The sequence below is a fragment of the Camelus dromedarius genome, chromosome 6, assembly GCF_036321535.1.
Source record: "Camelus dromedarius isolate mCamDro1 chromosome 6, mCamDro1.pat, whole genome shotgun sequence".
NCBI classification, from domain to species: Eukaryota; Metazoa; Chordata; class Mammalia; order Artiodactyla; family Camelidae; genus Camelus; species Camelus dromedarius.
The window spans coordinates 64,902,498-64,929,113 of record NC_087441.1 but is presented as its reverse complement, the minus strand read 5'-3'; the positions used below and the strand labels follow the sequence as shown (position 1 = coordinate 64,929,113).

Below are 26,616 nucleotides of genomic sequence, written 5' to 3'. Positions count from 1 at the left end.
GTCTTACCTAACTAGTGTATTTAATTTAGAAGGCATTATCTGGCTTAGAAGAATTCTGGTAGAAGTCCAACCTTCCTTCTCTCTCTCATCCCTGTTTTCTCCTATTCCCTTCCTATGCTGGTTTTTTTTGGGGGGGGTTGTTTTGGTGTGTTTTTCTTCCAAGCAAGACCCCTATGACTTCTCCCCACCTCTCCATTTGTCCCAGACTCTGACAAGAGAAAATTGTTGACTTAAGAGTGCTGTCCAGGGAGGGAGAAAACTCCAGGGCAGGAACCACAGTATAACAATGGAAAGGAAAATGTATTTGGAGTCAGTCAGAACTGGGTCTATTATCCTGGCTGCATCGTTTACATTGATAGACAACTCCTTTAACCTTGATGAAGGTCAGTTTTCTCATCTTTAAAATGCAGCTGGTAGCACTCACTTCAAGGAACTTCTGAATATACCAAATAAACTAGTGTATGTGAAATGACTAGTGGATTATAGAGGATCAGGGTCCCTTTCCTACCCTCTCCTCCTTAGTTTCATTCCTCCTGTCCTCCCAGGCCCTCTCTCATTCTGTATCTGACAGATGGACAGAATTCAATAAAGAGCTGTTGACTAAATGAACTGGTGTGACCATGCTGGTAAGTAGGCCATATCTGCAAAATGTGTACAGTGAAATCCCCTGAGTGGCCAGCCAAGATTCTTGCTGTATAAGCATAGGGACTTCCTTAGGGCTCCAGAATTCCCTGATGGACAGTGAGAGGGACACAAGGGAAAGGAATGCTGTCATTGTTTTCTGTTTGTTTGCTTTTTGGTTTTGGGTTTTTTGTTTGTTTGTTTATTATTGAAGTATAGTTGACTCACAATGTTGTGCTAGTTTCTGATGTATGGCCATACCATCCTGAATGTGCCCAGTCTCATCTGTCATGGTTTTTTATGTGCATCAATATATATCTGCATATCAACTAGATTCTTACATTGGGTAGATTTGTACAAGTTGTCTATTTCTAGTAAAGTTTCCCACATTATACTCTCTTCTGTGCTTACCAGGAAGGCCTTAAATAGTGTTGGCTCTGCCAGCCTCTCCATCTCATTGCTCGCCACCCACCTCCCTTCCAGGACTCCAGCACTTTCTTAATTATATTTTAAGTATTCAGGAGGACTGCTACCTCCTCAGTGCCTCTGCACAAGTCATTCCCTTCATTGGATTCATCCTTCCCTTGATCCCTCAGTCCACTATCTAATAACTAATCCTTTAGCTCCATTGTTACTATTTCTGGGAAGCCTTTCCTAACACCACTCCCTCTTCTCATGGTTGTCTGGACTTTTCCTTTTCCACCCACCACGTTTATAATTTTGTCTTCTGCTAGTTTGGTTGCTGACTTCCCCCCTAAATTCTCATCCTCACGGGAGCTGAGTCACATCTCTTGTGCCTTCTCTGTGTTCCTATGGAACACCACAGTTCCTGGCACATAGTAGATGCTGAAAAATATGTGTTGAAGGGACAAGTGAGGAGGTGAACTTACTTTACAAATTCATATTTGCTCCTCTTCAATCAGTACTCCTCTCAGTAGGAAATGCTTGGGTGTATTTCCCACAAGGTCATTTTATATGATTTGGACAACTTGAAAGATGATGTTATTTCTATCAGAATCACTAGTATTCAATGTTGTTAAAAAAAAAAAAAGTTTCTTATAATAAAATACAAACGAACTTCCAGTGGACAAATAAAGGAACTGCAGGAAGAAATACTCTTTTTTAAAAAACAAGCAAGATGTGTGGTTCATTCACTTCTGATGAGCAGCAGAACCAATTTTATTTATTATCTCCAATCCCATTAACATCTCCCCATGATTTTTCAATAAGGAGGCAACCATGTACTTCTAACTTCCTTCCTAGAACCTCTGTGATGTTGTAGATGTAGGTATATTCCTTCAGTAAGTACAAAATGATTTGTAAGGTATATAACATCACAGAAAGTTTGGCAGAGAAAATAAAGGGTAACTAGAGTACATTGCTTGACTGGTGTTACTAGGTTACTATCCAGTAAACCTCCCACTTATCTTGGGCTTCTGATGTTTTCAATTCCATTTAACAAGGGTTAGAGCTACCTTGATGTGTCTAGCCCTGTAATTTATTAAGAGTCTGGCCAGAAAGGTGGCTGTTCATAATAACAGGAAGCTGAGGGTTTAAAAAAACAAAAAACAAAAAACAAAACAAAACCCTACAGCTAGAGAAATGGACCAAACTATCAGGAAAGATAGAGGCAGGAAGCTTTGACTGACTCATTTTGATTAAAATTCCTTTTCTTAGTATCTGACTGCATGTAACTTCTCACAAGTTATCCTACCAATAAAAAATTGGTAAGTCAGTGCTGACTCATGGTATTAACATTTTGACCTGCTGGACACATATTCTGCCCTTAAATGTTGTCTTTTTGCACAGGTGGGAAAAAATTGGTTGAATAGTATGGCTTTGATTGTTTAAGTTTGCCATTCCCCATTTATAAAAATGGAATAATGGCTCAGAAAAATTTTAGTGGAGGTCCAATCTTCCCTCTCTCTCACCCCTGTTCTACCCTGCTCCCATCCTATGCTGATTTTTTCCCCCGAAAATGTAAGAAGAATTATCCACAGACTGTCATAAAATACAAACATTGAGTGATATAAATGGGACATAAGAGGCAGTTGTGGACCTTAATCTCCATTTAAGCAATCTGACTAACAGAGTTGTCAGAAAAAAAAAAAAAGAAAAGAAACTCAATAAGTCATTCATTCATTCATTCATTCATTCATTCAAGCAGAAAATTCTCATAGATGTTTAAAGCAGCTCATATGAGCAAGGGGTAGTTCTGGAAGCAAAGGCAGAGAGGAACTAAAGCCATGATTTATAGACAAGGTACTGAACTCTGAGAGTGAAAACTCCCAAATTAAATACTTAGAAATAATTTTGGGCAAGTGCTTTCATATAGAAGCTAAGTACCGAGAGCACACAAAGAGGAAGTTCTCATACTTCCTGGGGGAGTTCAGAGAGACTTCAGAGAGGAGGTAGACATTGAACAAGCATTCACAGATGGATGGAAATGTCCCCCTCAAAAAAATCTTCATCGGGTTCTGAGGCAATCCACTGCACTGCTGAGCAGAATGTTTGCAAAGGAAAGTTAGACCTATCAAACACGTAGGATAGATGGCTAGTCTTTTCTATTCATTGCTACTGTGAATTACCTTTAAAAACAAAAGCCCTTCACAGTTGATATTAGGTTCACACAACTCCAAGATAATATTAGCAGCCACAACCGTTTCTACTACTGTTATTACTAACATTTTATTCACAATCTTTTACTTTAAATGATCATTTATTAAATATTAAGAATCTATAACACTTCATGTTAGGCACTAATCTCATTAAATTTCCACAGCCAAAGGGTGAAAATAGTATCCTCACTTGACAGATGAAAAATTTAGGATGTAAGAGATTAAGTTAGGTAAGGTTGTGCAGTCAGGAGTGGTGGAGTGAGGATTCAAAATAGAATCTGTCTGACTTCAAGGTGTGTGTTTCTACTCTCTCCCAATCCAGAGGAATATTTGCAAAATAAATTAAAGTTTTATCTGTCTGAGACAGACAAGTTGACAAGTTTTCTTCAATTAGCAGTGAAAATATGTGATTCACTGAAGCAAGAGGCAGAAGTAGAATGCATAGTAGTAAACGTGATTCTTTTATTCTGGAAAATTTCAAACATTAAAAAAATGCATAAACTAATAAAATAAACCCATGCACTCATCACCTGCTTTCAATTGTCAGCATTTTGCCAACTGTGTTTCCTTCCTCCCTTTCTTTTTTTTCACTTGACTATTTTAAATGCAAACCCCACATATCCAATCTTTTCTTTTTTCTTTTGTAAATACTTCAATATGCATCTCTGTCTAATAAGGATGTTTTCCCTCTTTCCTCATCATAGCCATATTGGAAAAGCATTATTCTCTTTAAATAGAAGGTAGGATACTACTATTGAATGTTTTCAAAATGAAAATGTAGCTTCTCTAGGAATAAAACAACAACAACAAGAATTCAGCTCTATTATTAAACATTTAAAGTTATGCTGACTTCATTAATCAAATCACATACAAATAAAATGATTCTGAATGATCAGTTTTTGATCATTTTAGACACAGAGTAGAATCTATAAGTGAAAGGGAGCAGAAATCCTTCAATGGCTCAAGATGAATGAGGAAAGGTATTAGACAGTGAGATACAGATATAAAATGTGTCTCATGTGAAAATACCTGGGACAGAATTTTAAAATCCTGCTCTTTAAATCCACCAGACGAGAAGAAAGTGGATAAACACAAATAAATTGTCAGCAAACATAGATATGAGTATTCGTTCAGCAATATATTTTAGAGAAATTAAAGTTTGAATAAACTTAGACACTGATTTTTGTCAATATCTATATTGAGTATCCATGTGTCATTTTGGAAAGCAAGTTGCCTTTTTTCTTCTTTCAGAACTCTTCAGCTAGAATACCTATTTTCACCCACACCCCTATTGTCTAGACCGAAGTCTCAAGTCATTAATGTTAATCCAGAAGCCAAGCTCTAACAAATACATGTTTTCCTGAATCTGAAAGTTGAACATGTCTATGAAACCTTTCCTAAGGCGGAATGGCGTAAAGGGAAGAATCAATTACCTACGAACATATCTTGCTAATGGATACGCAAAATAAATTGAGATAAAGCAGCGGTATTCACAGACATCATTCAAAGCTATGGTGGTCTGATGCTGAGATGCTGGGTGTAGTCCCCAGCGAAGGAGCTTGGCGGTGCCACTCTGGCTGCTGGGGTGCGTGCTGCCTCTGTAACTGCTCACTGCAAAACGAATACTGAAGATTACTTTCCCTTTTCACCTTTTTTTCGCAAAAGCAAAAATCGCCTTCAGAGTAGCAAAAATGAAACCAAGTCCCCCTTACATGAACTTCCTGTGCTGAGTTTATGATTAACCTCTTTATACGAAACTGTATTCCCTTTCTTGTCCCACACCTGTTCCCCCTCAAATTGAGGACTATCAAAAAAAAAGGGGTGGGGGGATTGTAACTGAGCAGGACCCTATGAGGCCTTCCCACCATGTCCTCTTGTTTATAGAAAACCGTTAACCTCCTAGGCCTTCCCTGAGTTCTAAAGAGCATATTTAATTAGAAAAGTGAGAAAATGCAGAAACAAAGGAAAACAGTAAAGCAAGACAAAATAATAATGGTTTAGCCATAAAACAGAGTCAAGGACCTTTTGTTCTTTTTTCAAGGGCTATAGACAATATCCTGAGCCATATCCTTGAGACACTAAAACCCCCACTAGGTAGAAAATGTTAACTACATGCTGACCACAAGCACACAGACCCCAGACCCGTTGGAACCAGAAGGTTGATGGTGTTGACTCCCAATTACCTCACCATCAACCACTCAGGAGAATGTCCACCGGCCAGTCATGCACCGTGCATCCCTCTCCCTCACCCTGTCTTTACGCCTCCCTGAAAGTCGCTGGGGAGTTTGGGTCTTTAAAGCATTGGCTACTGGTGCACCTTGCTTGGCATCCACAATAAACACTGCACTTTCCTTCGCTACAACCTGGTGTCAGTAGATTGGCTTTACTATGGGCTGGTGAGCAGACCCAAGTTTGATTTGGTAACAAAAATAGGTGCTAATGTAGGTCTTTCATAAAAGTGAAGTGGCATAAGGTGGACTTTCAAAAAACAGGGGACACCTGTGTAACAGAGTCATGGTAAAAATGATACTTGGTTAAGTGGGCCAATTACCATCCAATTTCAGCACAAAGAAAGTTAGGCACAAAGTATAACTTTGCCAGAATATTATGATGGAAACTTCACAAAAGATGTTGAGGTTGGGCCTACAAAAATTTAGCTGTGTTGGGCTGGAAAGGAAACAAAACTTTTCAACAAAAACAAAACAAGAAAATTGCATGTCTGATCAGACATAGCTTGCCGATAGCTCCACCAGCAGCTAGAACCCCAGGATTTTTTTCTTTCGTGGATCCTGAAGCCACCTTCTCAAATCATCCTGCTCCCAAGAGGCCGCAGTGAGAGTCAGCCGCCCTGTGCTGACTCAGTGGAGGCAGAGGGCCAGCCAAGTGCCCCCGAAAGCTCAGCTTGTAGAAGGAGGCGTAAACTGGTCTGTTCACCTCTGATGTGAGAGAAAGAACAGTCTGCTCCTCCTCTAATTAGATGCTAGCCACCTAAATGAGTAGATCCATAGGAGGAGGCTATCATTTTACCACCTGGATGAGAAAAACGAGAGATGTCAGAGATATGATTCTTCAGCAAATTGACTACAGCTGCCAAATTGCAGATTTGGGCAGCCCACGACAGCAACTATATCACAGAATCTGTGTTAGACCTAAAATTTTCCTAAGACATGTTTTTATATGTCTCATGTCCATCATCAGGTGTGTTGGGGTATATGCGAAGAAGTGTAGGTTAGACGTCAGTTTATCTTTCTAACTGGACTGAGCTAATGAAAGAGCAGGGAAAGGATGGATTCATTTGAGGTTCATGATTGATTTCTTTTTGCAACAATTTATTCAACTGTAAAATAAAGAAGAGAGACTAACATCCATCTACAGATACCTCCTAGTAATGAGTTGAAAATAACCTAAATAATAGCTTATATCAACCATTCATTAAAAATAAATTTAAAAATAACATAATAAGAATTGTCTAGATCTAGATCTAGATCTAGATTTTGTGCATCCATTAGCAAGATATAATTGATTCTTCCCTTTAAGCCATTTTGGCTTAGTGACGAGTTCATAGACACATTCAACTTTCAGATACAGAAAAATGTATATTTGTTAGAGCTTGGCTCGTGGATTAACATAATGACTTGGGACTTTGGTCTAGACAACTGGGGTTGGGGTGTGGGTGAGCTATATTCAAGCTGAAGAGTTTGAAACAGGAAAAAAGGCAATTAAAGGTCATTAAAGGCAAAAAAAGGCAATTTAAAAAGAATATAAATAAGAAAATGCACTTCAGAAACTAAAAAGTTAACAATGCAAAGTATAATTTTTATTATGGATAATTTTTCTCAAGGTTTTTTGTTTTTAATAAGTCTTGTTTTCTTTGTATTTTGTTCCTACCTTTGAAGTATGGGAATGCTTAATATTTATAAACTCAAAGGAAAATGGGCCAGATCTAATAGTAAAAACAGAATGAGATTAATCTACAAAAGTGCTTACCTCCTCTAGATCAACAATATTCTACATAACAGCCTCAAAGAGAACATGAAATTAATGAACAAAATAAACTTTAATTTCAAAAAATAAATAACTTGCAACCTTCTTGGGTCTAGTATTTGTAAACTTCTCTGTGGACTTCAGGAAAAGGATGCAGCATAAGAAATTATTGTTGTACACATCCCATGTTGATTTTAGACTCCACTGAAGAATATGATAGAGTTTGGCTCACAAATTGTTGACAGAAACATTTTCATGTTTTATTTGGTAATTTTCATTGCATGAAAAGTTTATGGAGGTAAGAAAGATTAATGTCCTTTTTGTCATTTATAGTCTATTCCTCCCCATCTGTCCCTTATACATGCTCTAAGGGAGGATAAGTGAAGAGGGGGAAAGCTTTATTAAAAGAGGACTATTTTTCCTGGCCAGTTTCCAATCTAAATCTAAATCCCTAAGAAAAAAAGACAAGTCTTCCGTGGAACTGCTACTTAGCAGACATTAGTTTTTGCTGCATTTGTAGAATAACACAGTGATTTATTGCATCCAGTCTGAAATCAGACTTTCTGAGTTGGGACCTCTGCTGGGTTATTTACTAGTTATGGGACAGAGGACAACTTATTTAACTGTTCTGTCTTCATGATCTGATTCTTTGAGTGGAAATCAATGCACAGTTGTTGATATAAAATGCTTAGAACAGAATAGTTGCTCAATAAGCTTTACTTGTGACTTCCAGATATATTGCACATCAAACAAACAAAAGAAAAACCTCTTTGTTTTCTGTGAAAGGTACTTTAACCTTCTTTGCTATATTTGAAAACAAGATGCTTAAATATAAAGAAAAAGAGAGAGAGAGAGAATTCTACTAACTGCAGAAGAAACAGATTTCAAATCTGATTTAAAATGAAATGGAAGACTCCTGATCAGAAAAGAGCCAGTCAGGCCAGAAGAAAGACTAGCCCTTGAAAAATGAACTCCTGCTAGCAGGGGCCACCATCGGAAAGCAGGATCCTACACGCATTGCTGGAGACACGATCCTTCTGGGGGACAGCCCAGGGATACAGACCAAAACTATCCAGCTTTCATTCTCTGTAACTCAGGGAGCTCTTCTTGAGAAAATAACTGCTAAAAAATTAGCAAAGAGGAGGAATAACAAAGAGGAGGAATAACCTCATATTCATAAAAATGGCCACTATAGTATTGTGTATAATCACAAAAAAGTAAGAAATGACCTGAATGTGTCATGGGGTGATGTCTAGTGGATGGAAATATTATACCATTACTAAAATCATATCTATAACAATTAGCAATATGGAAAAGAATGTTTAAGATTAAGAGAAAAAAAGACTTGAAAGTGTATTTATCTTATTACTTCAACTTTGTGCCAACACATATTTATAAATATTTTATGTAATGACAATAAGGAAACTGGGAAAAAAACAACTGGGTCTTGTCCAAAGCAATCATGAGTAAAATTTCTTTGTAATGTTCTCTGTTGATGCTTAAAGAATAAATACAAAATTAAAATGCAAACACATGTGAAATATAATGCTGAAAATGAGCAAGCAACTTATGTTTTAGCAAACTAAGAGTTTAAATTACTTCTGGATTTTATTAATTCTCAGAGGAGTTTTTACCAGCTTTCCACTGCTACTGACACAACTACTAAAACAATGTACCTTTCAAATGTGTGGTGGGAAACCTGTATGTTATGACTTGGCAGGTTTGAAGTGAGAAAACATTTTGTTGATTTTTTTTTTCCATTTAAGAAGTAAATGGAAAACAGTTAGTTATCAAACAGTAGATTACTATAAAGAGTAAGTGGCACCAGCATGTAGTGAACACCTACCATGCAGTACGTAGCTTTTTTAAAAATACATGGCTTCTCACTGAAAAGACTGGAAAAAAATTATGATTCATACTACCAAAGGAGAAAAATTTACCCAATACCGCTCTGGTCAGGCACCGTGCTAACCTCCACAAATTCCATAAACCACAAATGTAGACTGGAAAGGATGTGTGTCCAGCCATGAGTAGATCAAGTGTTCCTTTGCTCCTGACTTTAGGAGCAGACTTCAACCTCCTGCTCAGAAACGTGACCCTATAAAGCACACCTGAGCTGGGTGGACCCAAGGGTTAGACCAGCCACCCCATCACAGAAACCAGCAAAAGACCAACATGAGACCACAGGACTCCTCCAAACGCCAAGAGGAATCGTAAGAACAGACAGCATCTTGGGAAGGAAGGAGAGAAAGGCCAGCAGGATAAGGACTGAAACTTAGAATTCATGGGAATATTGACCTCAGAAAGAGATCTAAAATCAAAAAAGACTGTTTAAACTGGAGAAGGCAGAGAACCCATTTGTTAGCAATACATATCTTTTTCCTTGCTACCCAGAGGAGTTAGATGGGGTGGGGAGAGGAGAGTTTGAGGTTATAGGAACATTGGATAGGTGATAGAAAACGAAGCTAATCTTCTTTGTTTATCTAAGCAGTATTTGAATACCTTTCTACATTGTGGGCTCCCTTAAAGCATAAATTACATCTTCTACTTATCCCCCATTAGAAATTAACACAGTTGCCCTTGATAGATATACCAGAAGTGGCGCTGAATGAATAAATCATAAGAGTTGAAAGGATTAGAGAAGTGTGCTAATCCATCATTCCAATCTCAGGCAGACTCACATAATTCAGCACAGAAACCTTTTTCTTGGGTACCTGGAGATTTATAATGGGATTTGCTCTTGGCCTGTAGAGAAGGAAGACAGTCATTCCCCTCCAGACCTACCTACACGTCTTTTCCTTTCATTTCAACTTGCAGGGTATTTTTTTTTACTTACTATTAATAAATGTCTGCCCTTCCTCTCCCCACCCTTCATATCAGTTTACACTTCCAACTGAGAAAACACCAGTCTTGTTGACCCATTTAGAACAAACGTTAGAGCAAAACAGCAAAAGAATTTTTTCATCAAGGAAACATTTATTATAAGGAAGTTAAATTATCACCACCCTTGACTATTTGGATTTGTCAGAAGAACTTTAAATTTTTGTTTCTCTAATGAGACATGCCTCCAGATTACCTTCTGGAGGTATGTCTGGAGGTATTTGAATCTTCCTGATAGATGAACACAATCAATTTTATATATTGATCAAACTATAAACCACACCATATACACAATTTTCCAGCTTCACCAAATACTGTTTTGCTTCTTTTCTCTTTGGTCTTATTTATCTTCTGAGTGTTTTTGTTTGTTTCTCCTTTTTCCTTTAAAGAGAAAGAAGAGCCTTTCCTAGTTACGTCTACTCTGGGGACATTTATTTGGAATGAAATAAGAATGACTTGTAATTATAGTTTAATGCCTCAAAACAGAAAACGGTGCCAAGTTGCTTAACCAAATGCAGATTTGGTTGGGATTCTGAAGTTACTTCTAAGTCAAGGCCTTGGGAAGTCTGAACCATTGCTTATCTTTAATTTATGGTTCTCTCCTAAGGGCAGCACTGAGCTGATTGCTCACCAGGTTAAAATTTTGGCTTACAAAAGTTGTGCATCACAGAACAGACTTCAAGACAGACTCACATTGCGTTCTTTTTCTCAGTTGTCGCATCTATTCTTCTTAGCTAAATACTCCCTCATTTATGTGTATCACATCCCGAAGAACAGAGCTGTCTACAGAAGTGGTCCAAGATAAGGCAGAGTGTTGGATGAGCTCTCCTGAGATTTCTGAGCTCTTTCATTTCCTTCTTTCTTATTTTGGCCTCATAAAATATTGTCTGTGGCCTCTCGCCAGTAGTGATCTGGAACATTTCAGCATTCTAGTCTGCACAATTTAAAAGTTTAGAGTTAAATATTCTGATATAGAATTATGTTTTTCTTGAGTTTTCTGAAATTTCTAGACCTTTGGCATATTAAGTAGAGATCATTACAAAATGAAATTATCTCTTTGTACCTGGAGTTGTATGTGGAGCAACTGAGCTCAGTCTTCCGGGGACCCAGAAGATGACCAAGGTGACATTGAGGTCACTGTGGGTTCATTCCAACATTCAGCGAGGTGCTCCCCTGTGGTGAAACACATTACACAGGGTCCTGGCAAGAAAGGTGTGGTACATTCAAATTGAGTCCTTTGAGGGGAGTTTAGTAGAGGTACTGTCTATGAAGGTGGCGAGGAAACCACAAACACCTGGAGACTAGAAAGAGCAGGGTCAGGGGAGAGATTGATGCCACCTTGGACCTGAGAGGCAAAGGGAGGAAGCAGTTCCCAGAACTTAAAGACAAAGGGCAGAGACAGTGAGACACATGTGGTGAAGGCCGTTGGCAAGAGCTTGGCCTACAGTGGAGGGATGTAGCCGGCCCACAGTTAATGTATCCTTGAGCTCAACAACTGGGATCAGAGCAGAGGGTGTCTGTTGATGCAGGTCAAATTCTTAGAGAAATAGCAGGGTAGATCCTGGATCTGAAGGAGCAAATAGACAAGACACAAAAATAGCAGGGGTTGATCCCTCAAATCCAGGGTCATGGCCACTCCTGAACCATGGTTACCTCTGTGTGAAATGGAAAAAATATAAATTGCCATAGATAGGTAGACAAAGACCTATTAGAGAATGGGACAATTAAATAAAATGACTGTCCTTTTTCCAAGCAATACAGCCCAACACCAGAGTGCACAACTTAGAAAACAGACAGTGGGCTGTATTCCCATACCCAGTGACCTGCTTGACTAAGCAACATGACCAAGACTACCAGGAGTGGACTCTGATCTGAGTAAATTGAAGTAATGGAATCTCCTTGTCAAAAAGATTGGTTCAGTGACCAGCCCACACCAGTCATCATCTGACTATCCCCTGGTCGTAGCCAGTGGTTCAAGGGCAGGTACATAGCTGACGTTAGTCTGACAGAAGGGAAGTTCAGGACTTTTGGTCTATGACTGCTAAAGAAGAAGGTCTTTCCTGTGCCCCAGAAATAGATGAGGAAGCATGTGGTCCTGGGAAGTTCTAGCATTTGTCACAAGGGAAGCCAGCTTAAAAATGAGCCTGATGCCCAGAGGGGGAAAATCATCCACAACAGCATCACGAGTGTCAGAGTCAAATTCTGCCTGAAGTCTGTCCTGTCTCTGTATTTTTCAATTACACATTAGTCAATAAATTTCCTTTAGTTTTTAAGCTGGATAGAGTTGAGTTTTCTGTCACTTACAAACAGGGACTTATTCTAGTTCTTCTTGCCCTCTCAATTATAAACAACTTAGGGTTTTTTAGCTTCTTCATTATCCCAACCATGTGGAGCTAGAAAAAAAAAATATGTTCAACCCAAACTACATCTTCAGTTCAAACCAGATTGATTTTCAGTCATTGCTGTATGCTTGTCCTTCTTGGTGTTCACTTAGAAGTAAAAGCACCTGCAGAATTCTTTTACACACTCCAAGTCATGTTTTCTTTCTGATAGCATCTTTAGCATAATTGCTGTGGTAATATCTTTGATCATATATTACAACAATTGTATTTGCACTTGTGCACACTGCCTCCTCTCAGTGGACACCTACCCAAGGTATCCTTTTCATGCCCACAGTTGGATTTTCTGGTTATTTGTATATTATTTTCTGGATTTGGGGGTTGTTTGTATGTTTTGCTTTTAACTTGCTTGCACACAAGTGTGAAGGTAAAACTTAACTGAGGAGGGACATTGCTGTAAGAAGGAATCAAAAAACAGATAATGAAGTTTAGCAACTCAGGAATTCACTTAGTTTTAACTATCAGGAGCTAGAGTTCACAAGTAGATTGAAATGTGGCAGCCCTAATCTCCATAATAATGAGAGCTTGTCTGAACTAATTCTTACAAGTTTTTTTTGTTTTGTTTTTTTTAATGATTGTACTGGGGATTGAACCCAGGACCTTGTGCATGCCAGGCATGCATGCAGTCTACCATTGAGCTATACCCTCCCCACCACACTTAAAATAGTGTTTTAACCAGCTTCCCCATATGTAATCTTGACTTCTTTAAAACTAGCTTCCATACAACCCCTCAGAGGTGACGGTCACTCTCTCGACTGGAGAGAGACTGACACATAAGCCTCATAGACATTGGTGAGGTCCCTGCATCACAGAATTGTGTTCAGTGTCCTTAAGAAGGGAGGTTAAGTCTTCAGGGTCTTGCTTGGTTTCCAACCAGTCTCTCTGGTTTCCTCCATTTCTCTTCCATGCCCTACACTTTACTTTCCAGCATCTTCTTTACACAGTTGTTTTTCCTATCTGTGTCCTTCCTACATTGTTCCCCTCTGCTTGGAATGTTTTCTTAGTCTCTCCTCCATAAGCTTCCCAGCGTTACCTGGCCAACTCCTACCCATGCTTAAAGGTTTGTTACCTGACCCATCTTTCACCCTTCTAGTAGCTCCTCTTCCTTTGTGCTCTCTCTTTATTTCTGTGCCTGCAGTCTGCCAGAAATGTATCTTTGTGTGCAGACGCCCACTAGATTGAACTTCATGACAACAGGGACAATGTCTTATTTTCCTTTGTTTCCCAGTGACCATCAGAAAGACAGCCAAGCACTTAAGGAAATCCAAATACAAAAGAACATTTTTATCTCCTAATCCAGGTAAGAAACTCCAAAAACCACTAGATTTAATCTCACCAAATGTGGCTGAGTTAATTAAGAAAACAATTTGCATTCAAGATAGACACTGAATTGAAATTCTCTATGAACTGTGAATAGACTTGACAAATTTAAATTCAAATAAGATTTCCAACTAACATTTAAAACTGGAAGTAGCATATTGTTTTCCTGGATACCATCATAAACAGTTTTTTCCAATAGCTCACAAATCAGATTCCAAATACTTCGGGCTAACGCTGTGATGGTACCTTCAAAAAAACAACAGCAAAGACAAAAACAAAAACAACTATTACAAAGCATACTTTAAAAATCTGTCATACAAAAAAAAATTGTTGGCGAAAAAAGGTTAATTCTACATTCTGACAGGCTGATTCCATCTGTTTGGCTGTCATCTCTGTTGGGCAGATATTATAAGGGAAATTTAAAAGTGGAATTAAAAGGCAGTCTGATTATTCTTAGGATGAAGTTTTTTAAATTGAAACCTGTCAAGAAACTCTTTCTTTTTGAAACCACGGAATGAGTATACTGTGCTTGTCCGAAGTTTTGACCCAGCAGGCAAGGAGACGTCCTATCACTGTAGACTCTTAGTGGCAGTAGAGCAGACGTGGTGCCGGATCAGAGTGAGTGTCCACTGCGAGGCCAGCCTTGAGGTCTGTGTAGGCTCTCTGTGGAGACTGTGCAGAACAGCAGACAGGCAGGGCAACAGCTCAACTAAGGAAATACGGCCAGGGGGCTGTTACCTCACAGGCAAGGCTGGGATCACCTCATGGTTAGGAAATCCATTGCTGGCCTTAGGGTGCAGGTGGCCCTGGATGTGGGTGAAGAGCTCAGGCTCTGACTGAGACCAAGTAACGCAGTGGTGGCTGCGGCAGAGAACATTTTTAGGGGTAAAGACAGTCAACCTTGTTTCTTATAAATAACTAGACTCTGGGACGAAAGGTGGCAGAATTTGCCTAGAGTGCCAGTTTGATTCTTTTCAATTAATTACCCTTTTATTTCTAAAATCCGATAAGAAAGGTGCTAGAAACTGTTCTTTAAGAGAGAGGAAAAATCTGCCAATTTAATTCTGATCTGTTGTCAATTGTAAGATGCAAACTGATTATAGAGATTTTTAAAAAAGAATGTCTTATACAAAACAAACATAGTTACCAAAGGGAAAGGAGGGGAGGAATAAATTAGGAGTTTAATATTAGCAGATACAAACTACTATATATAAAATAAATAAGCAACAAGGACCTACAGTATAGAACAGGGAACTACATTCAATATCTTGTAATAGCCTATAATGAAAAAGAACATGAAAAGGAATATATGTATGTTTACCTGAATCACTATGCTGTACACCAGAAACTAACACATTGTAAATCAACTATACTTCAATAATCATAAAGAGAAGAATGTCTTAGACCCTATAAACTATTGTACCTGGACTCTGTCAGTTCATTTTGACACTAATGTTTGGATGAGTATTAACCTGAATGAGTTGTCTAGGATGCCGTGTCCCCTAGAAGTGCTCCTTGCTGATGCCTAAACAGGTATCAATCCAGATTGGACATTGTCATACCAGTAAGGTATCTAAAATGATGCCAAACAGACAAAACCCTTTTTAAAATGAGCATGTGATGTATTTTTATTCAGATATCAAACAGTGTTTAATCCTTACCCCTAGGTAATATCAAACATGGGAAAACAAAATTTCAGTCTCTTACAGTTGCTTACAGTCTAGGCCAATGGTTCCCAACCTGACTGCAGATCAGAAACTGGGAAACTTAAAAAAATTCCTAAAATTCAAAAGCTTGATAACGTACTCTGTTGGCCAGAAGACTAAGAGTCTGGAGAGAGTCTTAGGGAGAAAGACTGTCAAATGTTGCTGGTCGGAATGCAAGAAATCATACAGCCCCTGTGGAGGAGAGTTTGGCGATATCTTTCAAAATGACTTATGACCCAGAAGTCCCACATTTAAGCATTTACCCCAAGGGATAAACAGATACAAACAAGCAAAAAGGAAAAGAAAAATCACATTAAAAAAGGTTATTCACTGTGGCACTATTTGTCATGCAAATTTTGGAAACCAACCACCCAGGTCTATCCGCAGGAGGCTGATTGAAGAAACTCTGCTACATCCACGCAGTGGAGTACTGTTTTACAGGAGAGCTATAAAAAAAGAATGAGAATCATCTCTGAGAATAGATATGCAGTGAAAAAAAGCAAAGTGCAAAATAGTCTGCTGTTGGGTGAGGGTATAGCTCAGTGTTAGAGCGCATGCTTAGCATGCACAAGGTCCTGGGTTCAATTCCCAGTACCTCCCTTAAAAAAATTTTTTAAATAAATAAATAAACCTAATTACCTCCTCCCCTCTCCCCAAAAACAATAGCAGTAGAAAAGTCTGCTACCATTTTTATATATCAATACCTACACAGATAGAGTTATCTTTCTTTATATATATATATATTTTTTTTGACAAAAAATAGGAAGATTAAACTAGAAATGATTCCCTACATGGACTCAGAAGGAGGAACAGAGTGGTGGCAGGAACTGGAAAGCATATGAGGCTTTTCTGAGTACAACATTTTTATAATTGGGGGAAGTTTTTAGCCATGTAAATATGCACATATTCAAAAATAAAATTATATCAACAAGGACATAAAAACCCTAAACTTTAGTTCAATCTGAAAAAAACGAACCCAATTTTATATGACAATGACAACCCAAGAACTCGTTTTTCAAAAGGATTATTCAATCACTCTTGAACATGTTTCTCTAACTATATACCTTTGGTGAGATACTTTTCTCAGGATAAAAAGAACACCAAAAATATCATAAACATTACTTAGCAGGTTTGTTGTTGCTTCTTAAAACTGTGTCTGTATATGTGTGTGTTGTAGGATAAAGCAAGTTAGTAAATATATTGATGGTACTAAGTAAGATTCAAGGTTCTTGATGTGGGAAAAGCCATGTATAAATATGGAATGGGAATGGTCAGGGTGACCACTGTCAGCATGAACTCATGATTTTAAAAATATATACATTCCCAGCTCTGTCCACTGAAGAGGCCCAGAAGCAATGTCACCCAGAGGAAATGAACACTCTAGTGCCAAGATCTTGGTTTCAAAGTATTGTTCACCACTGAGAGGAAAGACCATTCCCTGGAGAAATGGCTGATTTCAGATCAGAGACAGAGCATGTGTAAGGTAAGCCTGGAACATCTTATATCAGAAAGCAAAGAAAGTGTGCAGAGGATGGTAAGTACAGGCCAAAGGGAAAAGTAGCAAGTGTGAAGGGCCAAATATGGGACAATTGGGGAATTTAGAAAATTGAAAACAAATAAATCGAATTTTTGAAAGTCTATGATTCCATAGAGACACTAAAGAAGAGGGCTTTTTCTTCATGAAAGAATGTGAGCTAATAAATGGAGAGGAATAATACAATTAGGAAATCATTATTTTGCAGTCTTCAGTGTGGCTCAGACAAGGATCACCAATGTGTGCTGAAACTACTGAGTGAAAGTGTGCTGGGGAATGTAATATTCACATAGTACCAAAATGTTATCCAGAGATTACCTATTGATTATTAAGAAAAAGCATACCTTTAAAATGAAAAAAAAAAAAAGTTGGCAGACGTCATCTTAACCAGGTAACCAAAGTTAGCACAAAACTAGCAGACTGCGTCTCCTGAAGTGATGAGATGGGCTGTACCCAATAGCACCTGTGTGGTGTTTTTACTAAAATGTTTAACCTGAATCTCCTTGTGAGGACATAAACAGATTGAGAAACATTCCACAAAACAGTTATCCTGAACTCTTCAAAATTGGCAATTTTGTGACAGGCAAAAAAAAAGGTAGGAAATGCTTTGAGCTAAAGAAGTCTAAAAAATCAAGACTAAATATAAAGTGTATAAGCTTTGATTGGATCCCAGAGATTTTTTAAATAAGTTAAAATATGTTTTACTAAAAAAACAAAAAAACAAAAAATAACTGGAATAATTGGAATAATTTAAATATGGACTGGTCATCTTATCACTGTTTTAAATCTATTTCAGTAGCTCAAATGATATGATTTGTAAGCAATGGGTGTCAAAATTTCAATTATCAAACATTATTAATGTTTAAACATACAGGTCATTTTTTTCTTTTCCATTATGATTACTGGATATTGAATATAGTTCTCTGTGCTGCACAGTAGGGCCTTATTGTTTATCTGTTTTATATATAGTAGTGTGTATATGTTAACCCCAAAATCCTAATTTATCCCTCCCCCCAACACTTTCCCCTTTGATAACCATAAATTTGTTTTCTATGTCTCATACAGGTCTTCTAAAACATTTCATTTAATCCTTTTTAAACTGGTTAGAGTATTTTATTTATTTATTTATTTTAATTTTTTATTTTCACACAATTTAAAAGGTTGATTTCCATTTAGTTACTACAAAATTTTTGTTATATTCCCTGTGTTGTACAACACAACATTGAGCCTATCTTACACTCAATAGTTTGTACCTCCCTCTCCACAGTCTCCCCACCCAACTAGTAACCACTAGTTTGTTTTCTATATCTGTGAGTCTGCTTCTTTTATGCTATATTCACTAGTTTGTTGTATTTTTTAGATTCCACATATAAGTGATATCATACAGTATTTATCTTTTTCTGTCTGACATACTTCACTTAGCATAATGCCCTCCAGGTCCATCCATGTTGCTGCAAATGGCAAAATTTTTGTTCTTTTTTATGGCTGAGTAGTATTCCATTATATACATATTCACTAAATCTTGTTTATCCATTCACCTGTTAATGGGCACTTAGGTTGTTTCCATGTCATGGAAATTGTAAATAATTCTACAATGAACATTGAGGGGAATGTTATCTTTCCAAATTACTGTTTTTGTTTTTTTGGCTATATACCCAGGAGTGGAATTGCTGGGTCATATGATAGTTCTATTTTTAGTTTTTTTAGGAACCTCCATACTGTTTTCCACAGTGGCTATACCAATTTACAGTCCCACCAACAGTGTACAAGGGTTCCCTATTCTCTACATTTTTGCCAACATTTGTTATTTGTGGTCTTTTGGATGGTAGCCATTCTGACAGGTGTGAGGTGATATCTCATTGTGGTTTTGATTTGCATTTCCCTAATGATTTGCAATGTTGAACATCTTTTCATGCATCTGTTGGCCATCTGCATTTTCTCTTTGGAAAAATGGTTGTTGAGTTGCATAAGCTGTTTATGTATGTTGGGTCTTAATCCCTTATAGGTCATATCATTTGCAAATATTTTCTCCCATTCAGTATGTTGTTTGTTTGTTTTGTCAATGGTTTGCTTTGTTGGGTGAAAGCTTTTAAGCTTAATTAGGTCCCAGAGTATTTTATTTCATAATGAATATACTGTTTCAAATGTAGAGATTGTTTTACATTTTGTAAAGATAAAGGCTGTGGCTTTTATGAATTTTCTTTTTCTCTCTCTGCCCAACCAACTTACAATAATGGTTTTACAGGTAGCCAACCACATAAAAATCCACTGCATAAAGCAAATTGAAAAGTAGCCACAATAAATAAACCAAAGAAGAAAGCACACTGAAAAAATTCATGCACATCGACAAGGACCTTCAATTTTTTTGTCTTTTTTCTCACATAATAATTAGCACAAGGACTTTAAAAAAAAATTGGGGGAGAGAGGTAATTATATTTATTTATTTAATTTTTAACATTGGTACTGGGGATTGAACCCAGGACCTCGTGCATGCTAAGCACACACTCTACTACTGAGCTCTACCCTAGCTCCCCTACCCCTAGCACAAGGACTTTTATATGACAGGGGCTTGTCATAGCTTAAGACCAGACAGGTAACTACAAGTAACTAAGATTGACTCAAGAATAGGGCACAATATGGGGATAAAGTTCCCAGAACATGGAACAAGACAGAAAAGCACTTGATAATTAGGGCTAGAATTCCTAATTAGGAATAGAGCTCCCAGTGACAGATGGTACATATCCCAAAGTGTGGGCCAGCAGTGAGGATGATAAATCCCTGGGGTCATGCTGCTCCTCTTGTTTCTACACCCTCAGCAGACACTAGTTTTTATTACCATATTTTTCCCCATTAGGTTGAAACAGGTTGGAATTCTGTCTCAACCTAGTGCTCAAAGTCACCACCAACAATCAATTGAACATGTATTTCACATGAATAAGAACTACAGTTTTTAAATTCTTCTTGTTTCAAATTAAGGCTAGAGTTGCAAGCAGAGGAAAGGCCATATTCCTATGGCTTTGGGAGGAAGCTGGCCAGTCTGGCAACTGGGCAGGCGTGAACAGTGCTCAGTAACTGTTAAATTAGAAAGTGAACTAAAGTATGAAGGAGCAGCAAAAAATGATTCCCTTCTACATTGCCGCTGGTAGCATGTATGTCAAGTACACAGGCTGCAAACTAAGCAGGAGCAAGAGGGCTGCCCCGCTTCCTAGAGGCAAGATGCTGATGGAGATATCAGAAAGCAAGTCTGAACCAGATGGCCACAAAGGTGTTATTTCAGGGTTTTCGTGAGGCTGGTGGGATCTGCTAACCTGTGGTGTTTGAGATAAATTCAAGAGAATTCTTGATTACGGTTTCCCTCCCTGACTCTTTTATAAATAACACCCATGCTTTTCCACTCTTTGAAATTCCACCGTTATCCATTTTTTTTTTCAAAACTAGGCTTTTAGGCAAAAAAGAAAAAAGGATATACCATAAAGTGGCTTGAAATTATATGTAAAATAACATGTTTTTGAGAAATGTTTGTGCAGCACTTTTTGTTTGCAGAATATTTTTTATTGCAAACATCCTAGCTAATTATCTTTCCTAGTCATTCAGGGGTTGGCTTACCCTTCTATTACATATGTGAGAAACGAGACAGAGAGATAAGTTCAACTTGAGTTAACTAAAATGTGCATACTTCTTAGCCAATGGAAATCAAAATAACTTGCCCAAATTATACAGTAAATCAATCATCTGGCCATGATGAAAACCTTCAGCCTCCGAAGCTGCAGATCAGTTCACTGAACCATTCTGTCTTTCATAAGGATTTTATTACTTTGTAATATATTGATTTTTTTCCTAGAAAGATTAAACTCTCCCTTTCAACTTCCATAGTAAAGTGTATATTTATCAAAACTGTGACTGTTGACTATTCAGGAAATAAGGGCACCACTTATTTGTTCTGTATCTCTGTCTTCTATGTTCCCAACATGGCCATCGCTTTCTCCACAGCTTATAAACATAAACGTGCCCCAAAATCTTCAACTTTATAAAATCTCCTGGCTCTATGACCCTGCCGATATATTATTTTACTACTTTCTCTTTTCAGTCAAACTTTGTGACAGAATGGTCTGTACTCACTGTCTTCCTTTTGGCACTACTCAGTCACTCTTCAATCACTGAAGTTTACTCTGCTGCAGCCGGTCAACTGATATGTTCTTTGAAGTGTATCAATAGAGCTTATTCATGTTGTATAACTGAAATTTATACCAATTTCTGTACAGTATAACACCTGTTGTATGGTGCTGTAATGTGCACTTAAAATGTTGATAATAGAGCTGATCTCATGGTAAGTGTTTTTACTACAGAAAATTAAATTAAAAAGGACACAAGGAAACTTTTGGAGATGACAGATAAGTCTATTACCTCAATAGTAGCAGTGGCTTCACAGGTGTATGTTATGGCCAAACCCATCAAATTGTATACATGAACTATGTGAAATTTTTTATATATCAATTATACTTCAATACAGTTTTTTAAAAGTATATCAATAGCCTCAATTATTCCCAACTCCAAAGGGCACTTTAAGAATTTATCTTTCAGGATCAACTGATGCATCTGACTTTGTCAAGTTCTCTCTCTCATTACTTTCTATTTTTGCCCCCGTCCATTCTTTCTTTATCTCTTTTATGAACTCATCCTGCTTTAACTCTCTTCTAAACGTTGGAATTTCTGAGTTCCATCCTTCGTCCACTGTTTTACTCATGATAGAGTTTCTCTTTGGACTTTCAGTTACTCTCAGAATTTTAACTCTCTCTGTATCCTAGTGAATTCCAAAACTAAATCTCTATCCATGACCTTTTCTCCAGATTTCAGGCTCCCATTTACAAATACCTGTTACACATTTCCAATTTTGTGAGATCCACAGGCTAATATTCAAAGAACATTTTTACCCTCAATCCTGTTCCTTTTATATTCCCTATGTCATTTAATGAATCAACATCCCCCAAATCTTAAAACTAAGAGTTTGCTGGTCTTCCATATTCCATTAATCAGCAAGCTCCTTCAGTTATACCTCCTAAACATTAATTAATCTTATCTTCTCTGGATCTACTATCTCCAACATAGTGTAGTCTCTGCCCATTTTAATTTTGTTCTAATTGAGTTTCTCGTTTCTAGTCTTGACTTCTTCAGATTTATCCATTGGACCAAAGCCATAATACCTGTGTAAAATAAAATCTGACAATCATTCTTCTTAACAGCCCCCTAAATTTCCCTATGGCAGAAAAAACTCCAAGCTTATAGAAGCGACTACAAGGACTTCATAACCTGGCTTTCATTACTAAAATATTTATAGGTTCCTTTTTACACAGAACTTTATCAAGCCTTGACTGTGGGCTCTGTCTGGAACAGTCTTCTGGTCTCTCCCCTATGGCAGTTATTAGTACTATTCACCACTGTTTCTAAATATTCTCCTCTTGGTCCACAGTAGGATAGCACTTCCCACACCCTTGAAATTAACCATGGTCATGTGACTTGCTTTGACCAAGGAAAGGTGAGTAAAAGTAATGTGTGTCACATCCAAGCAGAAGCTTTTAGGAGCAGATGTCTGACTTTCCATCTTCCCTCCTTCTGCTATGGCAACTAGCAACATCCCAGATGGTAGAGTATGTGTCAGCTTTAGTCCCTGAGTTGGGGCAATATCCTGAGATGGACATGAAGCATAAAGGAGCAATACACCTGTGTTGTTTCTTCTAAGCCCTTAAGAATGTTGAGGTGTTTATTACCACAGCGTATTCTAACCCATTCTGACCCACACACCTTAATTCTAATCTTTTTATCTGGCTAATTATTACTTATGCTTCCAATTTTACTTGGTTATTGCCTCCTTTCAGAAAGCTTTTTTTGTTTTAATTTCTAGGGTATTTCCTCAACTATAAAATGGGGATAATAGGGCTGCAGTAGGATTTAGAAGATTAATTTATATAGAATACTTAAAATGGTAAGTATCTAGATTTTAGCTTAATAAAATGTGCCTTTTTATTTGGGAGCTATTATAATATCACTGTGTCAATTAATTAATTCCCTTCTCTTTCCATTTTGCATTTAATTTGTATGTATACCTCTTACATCCTTTATAAAAGATCAAGCTAGCCAATATATTTCCCCAAATAGCTCTCTTAATCCAAATGCCAACATTATAATTGCCAGTCTGGGGACTGGAAATGACCAAAATAAAAAAAAGGAGAGCATGCAGACACCATAGTCAGGCTTCAGTTATAGTGAGTGGTCAGGTTTTGCTCATGTGATTAACATCTCTGAGCTTCATTTTCCTCAACTACAGTATAAAAATAATAATACGTAAAGTTTGGTTTGTTTGGTTTGGTTTGGAGTTTTTTTTGTTTGGTTGGTTGGGTTTTTTTTTTTTTTTTTGGGGGGGGGTTGAAGTAAACAACATAGAGAAAGTGATAAAGAGCTTAGCATCCTACTGGCAGAGAGACATGTCACCATGTGTGGTTCTCAATCCCAGTTGCTATTATGCTCATCATCTGTCGTCGTGAGTCTTTAAGAAAGTCTGTCTGTCATCCTGGGACTGTGAAAGGTCATACCTTTGCCTTGCCCCTGCTACAGTTTACAGGACTAGAAGCTCCCTAAGGGCAGGTATCCCCACTGCGTTACATTTCTCTAGAATGCCAAAAATAGTGCTCAGGAAATATTTATTGATTTCAGCTGAAGTTTTCATCAAATGTCTTGCTTAATAACCCAAACCTATATGATGAGTCATTGCACTGAGGACAGAGTTAAGGTTGCACTTGGAGAGGATACAAACCCCAGTCCTCTCGCCTTGTGGGGAGCAGGCTGTTTGTCTAGGAACTTGCCCTTCCATCTGAACTGCAGGAGTTGCCACCTATGATGTTGGTGATTATTCGCAAATACTAAGTGCACATCCGTATCAAAAGAAGGATAGGTGTGTCTTCTGGACAGTGAGATACCAGGTAATCTGCAAGCTTCAGTTGCCTGGACAATTCAAAGCACCTGGGGGTTGAAATCTCTGCTCCTGTTGTGTGGCAGCTGCAACAGTGCAAGAGGTAGCCACATACACACACTGCTGGGAAGTAATTTGTCGAGCTCTGCAGGAAGGCATCCAGCACAATGACTGACAAAAGACTATATTATAAAATGAGAAATTCTGTCACTCACTACAGTCAACCTCATGGAAACAATTAGCATTGAAATTTGATAATTTGGGAATCTGGCTATACAAGCATAATATATTTGGTCTGTATTTCATGCTTTGATCAACATTCAGCAGAGAATGGGAGCCCGGGAACTCTAAAACAATCTATAGAAACATGATAACCTGCAAAACAACCACACTAGGAAGGGAAAAAAAAGAGAAAAGAAAATTTATCAGAATATTGGATACAGTTCACTAAGTCACACAGAAAAACTCATCAGGAGGTTCTGATGAACTATCATTAAACAAAGAGAATTCATTTTTTTCTCAGCCACATGGTTCCAATAAAGTAACCCCTAGGACTAAGTATCATGACAGTCAACTGGGAAATAGACCATCTGTCCTTTTTGATGTGATACCTGACTTGTTGAAGTTTGCCCTGTAGATGCAGTAATCATTCCAGGTATCTCTAATGACCACAAGATCGGAAAACCAACAGCCTTCATCCTACACAGGAAATATATACTGTGTGGCAGGACACTGGCCCCTCAGGCCACATGAGCATTTTCAGCCTGTGACCACCAATGCCAGCGCTGTTGGCAACAAGCAGCCCAGTATCATCCAGTCCCAAGGAGTCCACATGAGCTTCGTGGTTTGCTTTCTTAAGTGAAATGCGTTAGTCTCGTTCCTACCTGATCACACGCAGGTTCCAATTAAAGTAACTGAAATGAAGACTTTGGATTTTATGGAAATGTTTTTATTAGCCAAAACAAATACATTCATACAGTAATTTTTTTAAAGTACATTATTCTTTGTCAAGTTTGCATTTTGCTTATTTTGTCAGGCACAGGAAAAATTCTTTGTGGCCAAAAAGAGAAGTATTCAGAAAGAAAACATGGAGGAAAAAGAAACAGTTGCTAGAACATTTTATTCAGACCTCTTCCTGAAACTTTATCTGGAAACGCATATTTTAGAAAACATAACACATAATCTACTAAAAATTTAAAAATGACTGGGAATTTTTATTATCAATCCCAATGTTCTGACCAAAACTTTCTCTTTTAACTCTAATGGCCAAAATCTGAATTGACAAATGCTTTTCTTGCCACAGCCTCTCTGGATTTCATGGTGGATAAAGTTATTCCAAGACTTTAGTAATTGGATGACTTTTTGGTTCATAATGATTTTATGAGAAGTGGTATTCTGTGAAGAATTTCTCCAGTGACTTTTTTTTTTCTGGCCCAAATAATTAAATTTTATTGGCACCATAAAATGCTGGTTGCTTACCTGTATTCCTTAGTGTGGCAGAATGGACAAAGATGACAAAAAGCTGGGCTTGGAAATTAAACTGGGATTTAACTGAGCTCTAACTCAGCCTCTTATCAATTGCATGAAAGCCATGTAACAACCCTAAAATCTAGTTTCCTCTCCTTTTCTCCCCTCCTTTCCCTTTCCCCTCTCTTGCTTTTCCTTCCTCTTTCCATTCCTTTTCCTTCCTTCCTTCCTTCCCTCCTGCCTTTGTCCTCTCTTTATCTCTCCCTCTCTCCTTTTCTTTCCTCCTTCCTCTTTCTCTCTCCTTCCCTCTCTGTCCAGCTGTTTATCTATTATCTAGCATCTATTTAAGTTATCTAGAACTATCTACATCAAAGGATCACTGGGAGGAATAAGCGTATGAGCCCTTTGAACCAGTGCCTGGAACATACTGGAACATGCCATAAACTTCAGTTTCTGTTCATGTCACCACTTGGCCATCTGAGTGACCCCAGTGTGCTGATGTGCAGAACATCTAAGTAGCCTCCTCACACCTTGGCGTGTATCAGAATCACCTAGAAATCTCACTAAACATGGATTCCTGGACCCCACCCCTAGAAATCCTGATTCAGCTGGTCTTGGGGTAGGCCTGAGAATCTGTACTTCTGACCAATGCCCAGGTGACAATGCCCAGGTGATGCTGATGTTGCCAGTCCGTGGACACATTTTGAGTGTCGTCATTCATGCAGATGGCAAACAAGTTTCTTCTGGAAACTGTGGGTCAAATCCATTTCACCTGCCTTTACTCATCAAGGTAGTTTTAAGACTTTCATGTCCACCAAGCAGCATGTGGCCTAAACAATAAGGTGTTTGCACCAGTTGTTGTCCAGGAACTTGGAATCAACTGTGCCTAGTTGGAGCGGAGCTGGTTAAGACTGAATAGGACCACCCCCTCCTCCTACTGGGCGTGCGAGTGTGTCCAGAGCCCTCACACTGCCCTGGTTCTTTGTTCTTTATCCCATAAATACCTCCAGCCCCTCGGCTTCAGGAGGGGGGTTTGAAATTCGTTCTCCCATCTCCCCATTTGGCTACCCTATGAGTGAACCCTCTCTTTGCTGCAAACGTCAGCATCTCTGCATTTTGGCTG

At 38.1% G+C, this 26,616-nt stretch overlaps 1 long non-coding RNA gene across 2 annotated transcripts in view; it reads left to right on the top strand.

Moving 5' to 3' along the window:
• The window catches only part of LOC105090102 (uncharacterized), a 232,586-nt gene that overhangs the window by 75,918 nt on the left and 130,052 nt on the right, over positions 1 to 26,616 (top strand). Inside the window, exon 3 of one of the 2 annotated variants that reach the window (XR_004138155.2) lies at positions 16,856 to 17,011. This is a non-coding gene — a long non-coding RNA (uncharacterized LOC105090102). Of the gene's footprint in view, positions 1 to 16,855; positions 17,497 to 26,616 lie in introns of those variants that run through there. The other variant, XR_010381469.1, reaches the window with a different exon arrangement.